The sequence below is a fragment of the Zea mays genome, chromosome 4, assembly GCF_902167145.1.
Source record: "Zea mays cultivar B73 chromosome 4, Zm-B73-REFERENCE-NAM-5.0, whole genome shotgun sequence".
Lineage (NCBI taxonomy): Eukaryota > Viridiplantae > Streptophyta > Magnoliopsida > Poales > Poaceae > Zea > Zea mays.
In genome coordinates, this window is record NC_050099.1 from 36381567 (window position 1) to 36394404 (window position 12838).

Below are 12838 nucleotides of genomic sequence, written 5' to 3' on the forward strand. Positions count from 1 at the left end.
TTAAAAGCTTGCAAACCCTCTACATCTAGTGTTGATCATGTTACTATTTGTACTAGATGTAGAGATGTTAATATTGATGCTATTCATGATCACCTTGCTTTAATTAAACAACAAAATGATCATATAGCACAATTAACTACTAAAATCAATGAGCATGAAATTGAGAATGAAAAATTTAAATTTGCTAGAAGCATGCTCTATAATGGGAGACGCCCTGGCATCAAGGATGGCATTGGTTTCCAACAGGGAAGCAATGTCAAGCTTAATGCCCCTAAAAGGTTGTCTAATTTTGTTAAGGGCAAGGCTCCCATGGTTCAGGATAACGAGGGCTATATTTTATATCCTGCTGGTTATCCCAAACACAAAATTAGGAGAATTCATGCTAAGAAGTCTCATTCTGTTTCTCACCATGCATTTATGTATAAGAATGAGGCTTCTAGCTCTAGGCAATCAACCCATGTTAAATTGCCTAAAAAGAAAACTCCTGCATCAAATGAGCCTAGTGTTTCATTGAAGACTTTTGATGCTTCTTATGTTTTAACTAACAAATCAGGCAAAGTAGTTGTCAAATATGTTGGGGGCAAACACAAGGGCTCAAAGACTTGTGTTTGGGTACCCAAGATGCTTGTTTCTAACGTGAAAGGACCCAAGACTGTTTGGGTACCTAAGAACAAGGCCTAAAACTCTTTTGCAGGTTTATGCATCCGGGGCTCAAGTTGTATAATTGATAGCGGGTGCATAAACCACATGACAGGGGAGAAAAGGATGTTCTCCTCCTACGAGAAAAACGAAGATTCCCAAAGAGCTATCACATTCGGGGATGGAAATCAAGGTTTGGTCAAGGGACTTGGTAAAATTGCTATATCACCTGACCATTCCATTTCCAATGTTTTTTGTAGATTCTTTAGATTACAATTTGCTTTCAGTTTCTCAATTGTGCAAAATGGGCTACAACTGTCTTTTTATGGATATAGGTGTTACTGTCTCTAGAAGAAGTGATGATTCAGTAGCATTTAAGGGAGTGTTAGAGGGTTAGCTATATTTAGTTGATTTTAATGAAAACACATCTGAACTCAACACTTGTTTAATTGCTAAGACTAATATGGGTTGGCTCTAGCATCGCCGACTAGCTCATGTTGAAATGAAGAATCTTCACAAACTTCTAAAGGGAAAACACATTTTGGGACTAACAAATGCTCATTTTGAGAAAGACAGGGTTTGTAGCGCATGTCAAGCAGGAAAGCAAGTTGGCTCCCATCATCCACACAAGAACATCATGACGACCGACAGGCCGCTTGAGCTACTCCACATGGATTTACATAAGCATCGGCGGGAGTAAGTATTGTCTTGTAATTGTGGATGATTATTCTCGCTTCACTTGGGTATTCTTTTTACAGGAAAAATCTCAGACCCAAGAGACCTTAAAGGGATTCTTGAGACGAGCTCAAAATGAGTTCGGATTAAGGATCTAGAAAATAAGAAGCGACAACGGGACGGAGTTCAAGAACTCACAAATAGAAGGCTTTCTTGAGGATGAGGGCATCAAGCATGAGTTCTCTTCTCCCTACACACCTCAACAAAATGGTGTTGTAGAGAGGAATAATAGAACTCTACTGGACATGGCGAGGACCATGCTTGATGAGTACAAGACTCCGGACCGGTTTTGGGCGGAAGCAATCAACACTGCTTGCTGCTCCATCAACTGGCTCTACCTTCACCAAATCCTCAAGAAGACATCATATGAACTCCTCACTAGTTAAAAGCCCAATGTTTCATACTTTAGAGTCTTTGGTAGCAAATGTTTTATACTTGTTAAAAGAGGTAGAAAATCTAAATTTGCTCCAAAGGCTGTAGAAGGCTTTTTACTAGGATATGACTCAAACACAAGGGCATATAGAGTCTTCAACAAATCCACTAGATTAGTTGAGGTTTCTTGTGACATTGTGTTTGATGAGACTAATGGCTCCCAAGTGGAGCAAGTTGATCTTGATGAGCTAGATGATGAAGAGGCTCCACGCGTCGCGCTAAGGAACATGTCCATTGGGGATGTGTGTCCTAAGGAATCCGAAGAGCCTACACAAGCACAAGATCAACCATCATCTTCCATGCACGCATCTCCACCAACCCAAGATGAGGATCAAGCTCAAGACAATGAAGAAGAAGATCAAGAAGATGAGTCACCTCAAGAAGAGGACAATGATCAAGGGGGAGATGACAATGATCAAGACAAGGAAGATGAGCAGGAGATTCAGGGTCAAAGACCGCCACACCCAAGAGTCCATCAAGCGATTCAAAGAGATCACCCCGTGAACTCAATTCTTGGTGATATCCATAAGGGGGTAACCACTAGATCTCGAGTTGCACATTTTTGTGAGCATTACTCTTTTGTGTCCTCTATTGAGCCATACAAGGTGGAGGATGCACTAAGAGACTCGAATTGGGTGCTGGCAATGCAAGAGGAGCTCAACAACTTCACTAGAAATGAGGTATGACATTTAGTTCCACGTCCTAACCAAAATGTTGTAGGTACCAAATGGGTATTCCGCAACAAGCAAGATGAGCATGGTGTGGTGACAAGGAACAAAGCCCGACATAGCCAAGGGATATTCACAAGTCGAAGGTTTGGATTTCGGTGAAACCTATGCACCTGTAGCTAGGCTTGAGTCAATTCGTATATTACTTGCCTATGCTACTTACCATGACTTTAAGCTTTATCAAATGGACGTGAAAAGTGCCTTCCTCAATGGACCAATCAAGGAAGAGGTATATGTTGAGCAACCTCCTGGCTTTGAAGATAGTGAGTACCCTAACCATATTTATAAACTCTCAAAGGCGCTTTATGGGCTCAAGCAAGCCCCAAGAGCATGGTATGAATGCCTGCGAGATTTCCTTATCACTAATGGCTTCAAAGTCGGTAAAGCCGATCCTACTCTCTTTACTAAAACCATTGCAAAAGATTTGTTTGTATGCCAAATTTATGTTGATGATATCATATTTGGGTCCACTAACAAATCTACTTGTGAAGAGTTTAGTAGGATCATGATTCAAAAATTCGAGATGTCTATGATGGGGGAGTTGAAATACTTCCTAGGATTTCAAGTCAAGCAACTCCAAGAGGGCACCTTCATCAGCCAAACAAAGTACATTCAAGACATACTTACCAAGTTTGGAATGAAGGATGCTGTTGGGACTATGCTTCGTCGCCGAAGGTCCTGCAGGGAGAAACAGCTTCGGCTGAAGCTGTCCGCATGTGATGACCGAAGGTTCCTCTTCATGAAGCTTCGGAATTACAAATCGACTTAAAAGTAGAATGACCTTTTAGTCCATAAATGTTTGAGTCGTTGTTGTAAACTTTTATGAGGGGCATAATTGTAATTCCTCACAAGCTGTGTCCCGTGCCTATAAATAGTGAACAGTATTCCTTTGTTGTTCACGCTTTCCGGTAATTGCAATCTCGTCAATCGGGAATTAATCTTTGTCAAGGCAGAGGTATAAATGTATTTAATATTTGGACACATTAAATGGAGATAATATAAAAGCGATGTTGTTCATTTATAATTTATTTGTCTTTAATGTTTCGTATTTCGTATTATTTTATATAATCTATTAGAATTCAATTACGAAGGTTTAACCTTCGTAATCGTATCGTCTTAAACCTTCGTCCAAAGTTCATTAATCCTTAAAGGAATAATGCTTCATTGGATGAAGAGCATTAACATATAACATTTTATGTTGCCTTGTTCTTAATTCATAGCATTTGAGAACGAGTCCCCAACATTGGCGCCCACCTCCGGTGAACTCACTTCCACTTTTCTGAACTGATGGCTTCGTTCAACATTCGAGCTGGAGCTGCTTCGGTTCCGAAGCTGGTACTTCCGATAACAGGCGGCTCATGTTCAGAGCCAGCCAACAAGAAACAGAAGAAGGAAGCATAGAGAAGGGTACAACATGTCGGGGTACAAGGACCCTTCATCAAGTCAAGATGGTCTCACGTTCCTATTACCTTCTCCCAAGAGGACCTTCAGCTCAAGGATTACCCACACAATGATGCTATGGTTATCTCTTGTGTCATCAAAGGATTTCTGGTCCACAATGTTTTGGTTGATACAGGCAGTGCAGCTGATATCATATTTGCTAAGGCCTTCAGACAGATGCAAGAGCCCGAAGATAAAATTCTTGATGCCACACATCCCCTCTGCGGCTTTGGAGGAAGGCAAATTGTAGCACTTGGCAAAATCTCAATGTCAGTGGCCTTCGGATTCATCAACAACACAAGGACTGAGCAAGTTATGTTTGATATTGTTGACATGGAGTACCCTTACAATGCAATCATTGGTCGTGGTACTCTTAATGCCTTCGAAGCAATTCTGCATCCAACTTATCTTTGCATGAAGATACCTTCGGACCAAGGGCCCATTGCTATTCATGGAAGTCAAGAAGTTGCCAGAAGGACCGAAGGGAATTGGACAGACTCAAAAGCAATCCATAATATAGATGGAACTGAAGCTTGTGAGCAATACAAGTTCAGAAGGGAAAAAGCTGCTTTGGCTGACCAACCGAAACCCATGCTCTTATGTGAGGATATAGCAGAGCAGAAGGTGCTATTGGGATCTCAATTGTCCGAAGAGCAGGAAAAAACCTTGATAAAGTTTTTGTTCAACAATAAAGATGTTTTTGCTTGGTCAGCTAATGATCTTTGCGGAGTTAATAGGGATGTTATTGAGCACTCGCTCAATGTGGATCCATCCTTCAGACCTAGGAAACAGAGGCTTCGAAAGATGTCTGATGACAAGGCCGAAGGGGCTCAGAATGAAGTGAAACGACTCCTCAGTGCCGGAGTTATTAGAGAGGTAAAATACCCAGAATGGTTGGCTAACACTGTTATGGTGAAGAAGGCCAATGGTAAATGGAGAATGTGCATCGATTTTACTGATCTCAATAAGGCCTGTCCGAAGGATGAGTTCCCATTGCCAAGGATAGATTCTCTAGTCGATGCAGCAACTTCATCAGAACTTATGAGTTTGCTGGATTGCTATTCAGGCTATCATCAAATCTGGATGAAGAAGGAGGATGAACCAAAAACCAGCTTCATAACCCCTAGTGGGACATACTGTTACATTCGGATGCCTGAAGGGCTTAAGAATGCTGGAGGAAGCTTCAGCAGAATGACAACAAAAGTTCTCCATTCTCAGATAGGCAGGAATGTACTAACTTATGTTGATGATATCATTGTAAAGAGCACGAAGCAGGATAACCACATTGCTGATTTACAAGAGACCTTTGCTAATTTTAGACAGACTGGTCTAAAGCTGAATCCAGAAAAATGTGTCTTCGGAGTAAACAAGGGGAAATTTCTTGGTTACTTAGTTTCAACAAAGGGAATTGAGGCCAACCCAAGTAAAATCGAAGCTATACTTCGAATGGAGCCACCAAGTACAAAAAAGGGGGCTCAAAGATTGACAGGAAGGCTGGCATCTCTCAATAGATTTATATCCAGATCTGCAGAAAGAAACTTACCATTCTTCGAAGTACTGAAGTCAGCCGAAGTATTTCAATGGGGACCAATCCAGCAGAAGGCCTTTGAAGAACTGAAACAGTATTTGATAGATTTGACAACACTAACTCCACCTACGCCAGGGGCTCCTTTGTTATTATATGTGGCAGCTTCGCACTCAGCGGTAAGTGCAGCACTTGTTTAGGAGAAGCTTGAAGGCCAAGTTAAGAGGCAGGCACCAATATATTTTGTTTCTGAAGTTCTTAGTTTGTCAAAGAAAAATTATACAGAGCTGGAGAAGGTACTGTATGCTGTCTTGATGGCCTCCAGGAAGCTTCGACACTATTTTCAAGCTTACAACATAATTGTTCCTTCTTCGCAACCTCTGAAGGATATTATGAGGAACCGAGAAGCTACTGGAAGGATTGGAAAATGGGCTGCAGAGCTCAATGAATTTTGTATTGAATATGTTCATAGATCTTCGATTCAGTCCCAGGCGTTAGCAGACTTCATTGCTGACTGGACGCTAGGGGCTCAGGAGGAAGAAACAAATAAAGACGCCGAAGCATGGACAATGTTTTGCGATGGGTCTTGGGGAACCTTCGGAGCAGGAGCGGCTGCTGTGTTGGTTTCACCTTCCAAAGTTAAAACTTGTTATGCGGCAAAACTTGATTTTAGTTGCACAAATAACATCGCCGAGTATGAAGCTCTGCTTTTGGGTCTTCGGAAATTAAAGGCAATGGGAATCAGAAGGGCCATCCTTAAAACTGATTCCCAAGTTATTTCTGGTCATATTGATAAAAGTTACAAAGCAAGAGACCCGAAGCTTGAAAAGTATCTAGATACAGTCCGAAGGATTGAGGCTTCTTTCGAAGGTTTCTCTGTCAAAAATATTCCTCGTGGAGAAAATGAATACGCTGATCTATTGGCTAAGTCAGCAGCCCAGGGGCTGCCTATACCTTCGGAAGTATTTTTTGAAACAATAAAAGCACCTTCGGTCGAGCTTCTTGAAAGAGCAATCCTTAACATATCTCCTGTTTATAGTGAAGATTGGAGAACTGAGATCATCTCTTTCCTTCAGGGTAATTTTCTTTCAGACGACGAAGCTTATAACAGAAGAATAGAAGCAAGAGCTCGACCATATGTTATAATAGAAGGGGAGTTATACAAGCGCGGGGTCTGTTCCCCATTACTCAAGTGCTTATCCAGATCCGAAGGTATAGAGTTAATGAAGGACATACATGCAGGTCTGTGTGGATCTCACATTGGATCTAGGCCCTTGCTTGGAAAAGTCTTTCGCCAAGGATTTTATTGGCCAAAGGCAGCTTCGGATGCAGCGGATTTAGTTCAAAAGTGCGAAGGTTGTCAGAAATGTGCAAGAGATCAAAAACAACCTTCGTCTTTAACTCAATTAATACAACCCACTTGGCCATTGCAAAGATGGGGTCTGGATTTGCTAGGTCCATTACCACCAGCACAGGGGAACTTAAGATATGTGGTGGTGGCAGTGGAATATTTTTCCAAATGGATTGAGGCGAAGCCCTTAGCCACAATAACTTCATTTACTATTCAAAAATTTTTCTGACAGAACATTGTTTGTCGCTTCGGAGTGCCGAAGGCTATCACTGTGGATAATGGGACACAGTTTGATTCTGAAGCCTTCAGAGAATTTTGTAATCAAATCGGTACGAAGATCCATTTTGCATCAGTCCGACACCCAGAATCAAATGGACTTGTTGAAAGAGCCAATGGGATCATAATGACAGGAATAATGAAGTCAATCTTCAATCAGCCGAGGGGAAAATGGTCAGACGAGTTAATCAAAGTGGTGTGGAGTCATAACACAACCATCTCAAGATCAACAGGCTTTACACCCTTTAAACTATTGTTTGGTGATGAAGCAATAACCCCAGAAGAGGCTAAAACAGGATCAATAAGGACAGTAGCTTCGGCAGAAGGTGAACACGAAGCTGATTGCTCCATAGAAAAAGATGTTATTGAAGGGATCCGACTCCAAGCTGTGGAAAACATCAATAAGTATCAAGCTGAAACAATAAAATGGCGAGATAGAAAGGTCAAGTTGAAGAACATTGAACCAGGGCACCTGGTACTTCGAAGAGTAGCTAACCCTGAAACAATAGGCAAATTACAGCTGAAGTGGGAAGGCCCCTTTTTGGTAGTATCTTCGTCAAGACCTGGTTCTTACAGGTTGAAGGATTTGGACGGCAATGACATTCCCAGATCGTGGAATGCGGATGAGCTTCGGAGATATTATGTTTAGTTTGATGTAATTTTTTATATTCTTTTTCGTGGCACCCTTTTCCTTTCCAAAGGGGGAGAAAGGTTTTTAATGGGGCCACAACATGTAATTTCTCTTTTCCTTATTTCAATTCTATAAGACTGATATCCCCCAAAAATGTAAATGTAAAAGCTGAGAACGCACCCTCGAGTGCAAAGAGAAAGAAAAGAAAACAGGGAGAAGCTCAAAAGTCGTTCCTAAGGGAATGCAGAGCTTACAGCGAAAAATAAACGCTGATTCCGCTGAAAGTAAAAGGCGAAGAAGCTCCTAAGGGAGGCTTACAGCGAAAAATAAACGCTGATTCCGCTGAAAGTAAAAGGTGAAGAAGCTCCTAAGGGAGGCTTACAGCGAAAAGTCAACGCTGATACACCGAAAAGTAAACGGTGAAGCCGAAAAGTAAACGACAAAAACATTTTTATCATTCTTGAGGGGACGAAGGGTCGTGCTTATGATTTTTTGAGCATGTGTCCTAATATTCAATTGCACATAACATATCATCATGTCATTTGCATTCATGAACATTCATTTAGACATATATAGAATCATCATCATGCTACACAAAAAAGTTAGGTGCTTCAGAAAAAAAAAGAGAAGGGAAAAAGATTCGAAGGAAAAATTTTCTATGCTTCGTTGTGTACGAAAATAAGGGAAGGTGTTTTTCGCCTTCGGCTCAAAAGAGAAGTTTCGTCCACAGCAAAGCAGACTGGATGCGCTTAAAGGAGACAGAATATATTACAGGGTATGTACAAATTTACATAAGTTACTCCATATCTATATTACAGAAGTTTCTCCAAGATTTTTTGCAGGAAAGCACATTATAAGCAATTTTAAGCTTCAGCTAAGGCTTCGTCTTCAGTTTTGTCAAACTTCAGCACTGTCAATCTTCAGCTTCATCATCCTGTATATATCAAACAGCACACTAAGAAAGGTACAAATTTCAAAGGAGAAGGTACAAGCAACAAACATAAGTTTTTTACCGGCTTAAGATGGCTTCGAGCTTCGTCGCCCGCCATTTTCCGCCCGCCACTTACCCAGATCTGGGTCATGAATCTATTTCCGATGCTTCTGGCTAAGCTTGGGATATCTAACAAATCTGAAGCTGACAGGCTGAAGTTTGGTCTGTTCACAATGTTTCCATGTGTGCAGCCAGCCTTCAAAAAAGCAGCAGCTGTGCCCCGAGAAGCTACCAGGGCGCAGAAGTCAGCGTGCCCACCAATAACTTCATCAAGGGCATCAACTTCGCCTTCGATATGTTCTAATGTTCTTGGCAGATTTTCAGCTGAAGGTGTAAATTTCGAAGAGCTAGCTCCGACAGAATGAAACATGTCCTTCAGCCGCTGCACACATCGGCTGCCGAAGCTCAAACATTTTTCCTGAAGCTCTTTAAAGGATGTCTGCAAATTTGAGTATTTATCCACTTCAGCTTTCAGGCTTGCTTCAAAATATTTCTTTTCTTGCTCGAATTTTTCCGATTGTTGGAGCAATTCATTCTTTAATTTGTCATTCTCACTTTGGACTTCGGCCAAAGAGCCCTCCATGGTCTGAATAACAAAATCTTTCTTTTCTAGTGCACCTTCGTGCTCTTTGACCATGAACTCAAGGTCTTGAATTACGAAATCTTTCCTTTTCAGGTTGGCTTCGTGATTTTCAATTTTTTCAGCCAAATCTTCGATGACAGCTTTGTTTTTCTCTTCCTCCAGATCTTGCTGCATTTTTAGAACCTTGCTTAATAATATGCTCTGTCAAAATGATCTTCGTTAGAACACGACCCAAAAGATAATAATAATAACAATAAAATAACAAAAACATTCGTTACCTTGAAGTTAGCATAAAGCAAGCTTCCAGCGATGTGGTGTCGTTGATAACGACACAGGTCCGCTTCCAGCTTCGGCAAGCCAATGCTTTTGGAAAGGGTTCTGACAATTTTGGCCTCGGTACGGTTCCGAAGGCACCTTAATTTCCCTTCGTTCACCCCACCAAATAGCATAGCCCCTGATTTGTTCCGCAAGATACGACATATTTCTTCAACTCCTCTTTCTCAGCGTCTGTTAAATCTTCTCCAAGCAAGTCTTGAAAGTTAAAATCTTCTTCCGAAATTTCATCAATTTGCTCTTTCCCCTTTTCAGTTGCCATGCTCACTGTAGCCACGGTAGTTTCCTCTTCAGCCATTTTCAGCAGTATATTGTCAATAACCTCAAATGTGGTTTCCAGGTTCGACTCTTCGGTGGCCCCGGCTTCGGCCCCGGTAGCTTCGGCTTCGCCGGTTTCAGCTTCAGCAGTCTTCATTCCAGTAGCTTCGGCTTCGGCAGTTTCAGCAAAAACAATTTTTGACACCGTGGCCGGTGGCGGCGTCTGATGGATCACATCTGTTACTTGAATAATTCTCCGCTTTTTGGGCTTCGCAGGACTTTCTACTGCCGAAGCTGCCTTGTCCTTCTGAAAAAACTTCGTCAGTTCCAGTGCCAGCGGACTTAACCTGAAAGGCAAAGGTTCAGTCATTACCTTCATAATTTCTTCTACTTCAACAGCAGAAGGAGAAGCAGGAGTATCTTCTTCTCGAACCGGCGTTTCCGGCTCTGGGGATGCACTTTTTCTCTTTTTTGGCGTAGCCACCTTCGGCTCAGGATTTAACTCTTCAGTGCTAAGATTTTCAGAATCCTTCTTTTTCTTTTTTGCTGCCTTGACGACTTCTTCGTCAGTAGTGCTAGCAATCCTTTTTCGCTTCGGGCCCCCAGTATCTCCGCCCAGTCGACCGTAGTCAGCATATTCAAATCCTATGGCATCAAGTACTCTGTTCAGCCTTCGTTTCGGTCGAGTGCCGAAGGCCGCTGTCATTAGTTGGTCCTCTTTTTTAGAGTAATTCCCAAGAATTTCATTGCTCATTATTTCAATTGTATCAAGCCATTCTTGGCAAGGTACTTTAAAGTATTTCTTGAATTTATAATGGTAGGGCAGTCGGACAAGTTCCCCCTCTTTCTTCTCCCCTTTAAGCTTCGGCATCGTCCACTCTTTCATAGTTGGAAAAACCCTGAAGGCCAGGAATTCTTGCACTAAATCTCTAGTGCCAATATGTTCTGCAATAATTTTGAATTCGCCCAGTGCAGCCCAAGTTGGACCTTCTAATTCCATTCTGCATCGGTGTCTTGTTTCTCCGAAGGTTAGTTCAAGAGGGCTCTGAACCAGCTTCTCTTTATCTTCATCAACTTTAACATAAAACCATTCTGATTTCCAGCCTGCCGGCCATTTGCTTTGGTAGCTGATCACGGGAAACTTCATGGTTTTCCGATAAGCAAAGTTATAGCAACCAAAATTTTCATGCAATCTATCTTTTCTGGCTTTTGTTTGGTAATGCAGCTCATGAACTCGACAGAAGCTGTCGGCAAATGGCTCCACCGCCTGGCTTCGGAGAGCCCAGATATAGACGCTGAGCCTGACAATCGCGTTGGGAGTCAGTTGGTGAAAATAGATGCCAAATTGTTGCAGCACGTCAGAGATCATCCTATTTAAGGGAAATCTCAACCCAGCCTTTAGGAAGCTCTTGAAAATGACTATTTCATCCTTTTCTGGCTTCGGGGTAGTTTCTTCCCCCCCCCCCGAAGCGAAGTAGCTTCTTCTCATTCTCACTGAAATAACCCGACTTCACCATCTTGGAGAAATCAGCCTTAGAGACAGTTGACTTTCCGAAGTCCAAGTGGCTGGGCTTGCTTGGCACGGCAATATGGTAATCATCATCGGGATCAGCTTCCTCAATATTTCCTTCTTCTGCTTCAGCAGCAACTTGTTTTGTCCCGGCAACAGTCTGCTCTGTCTCAGCAGTACGAATTCCTTCCGAGGTTACCAGTCCGGATCGTTGCATCGCTTCGGAGATGGGAACAGTCTCCGATCCTTCAGCTTCGGCTCCCTCACGCTCAACCCTAGCGGTAGAGCTAGGCCTAGGAATGGGCCATAAAAACTCATGGGTATAAAGGGCCTCCAAATTTATGGGCTAATAATTTTGGATCTTTTTTGGTTCACTGTTGATTAGGATAGGGTTGGATCAAGCCATTTCATTAAAGGGCCAGCACAGATCGATCATCAAACCTGGCCCAATCGTGTCCGTGGACCATGTGAAGGGCACAACCCATGGATCATGTGAGAAGGCACAACCCGTGGTTCCTGTAGGCTGTAGTGTCTTCCTCCACGGTTTGGTCGTCCAAAGAGCGGCGGTGAGCGCTGAGGGCCCCCCGCCGGTGCCTGCAGCACGCCCTGTCGCTTCAGCCTGCAAGCGACGCACGCCATCGACACCTCCCCTGCGGCGATCGGAGCCGCGCGCTAGATCCAACACCCTCACCAGAATCGCGGCGGATTCTGGCGCCGGCGGCCCCGCTCCAGATCTGCCGCCTTCGGGTGGCGTTGGCCTGCCGCCTGCCTGCCTGGGTGGAGTGCTTCGCAGACTCGCAGTGGCTGGCGGCCTTTCGCTGTCTCTAGGTTACCGCCTCCACTGCATTTGGTTCAGAGGCTACCTTTCTGTTGCCTTGCCAGTAACAAGTCTAGCATTGTCCGACACTGTGATGCACTGATGCCTTGTCGAGCGAGGATAGCGAGCAAGGATGTGTGCCTGCTATCTGCTTAACCTTGCACAACCTTTGTTATCATGTGTAGGAGTATAATTATAATCAGCTTCTTATATTATGTTTAAATTATAACTCAGGCATCACTGCATGTGCAGATGTTGTAGGTCCAGCGATTCACAGTTGCGATCAAAGCCAAACCATGCAGTAGCAGTGTAGATTGATCTGCTCTGTGCCCTATCATTTCTTGCAGTTGCAGTAGCAGTTTATATCTTCAAATAAAATGCATATTCTACAACCAATCCAGTTATATTCGCTTTGAACCTTTTATTTAAATTTAAGAAAAAAAAATCAATTATTTGATCTCTTGGAAAGAAAAGTAAGAATTGTACGTATGTTAAATGAATGTAGCACCTTGGCTGGGTCCGCGCAGGGGCTGGACGACAGTAATAAGTCATATGGTGATTTAAATTGTTAAGTACGCTAGGAATAAGT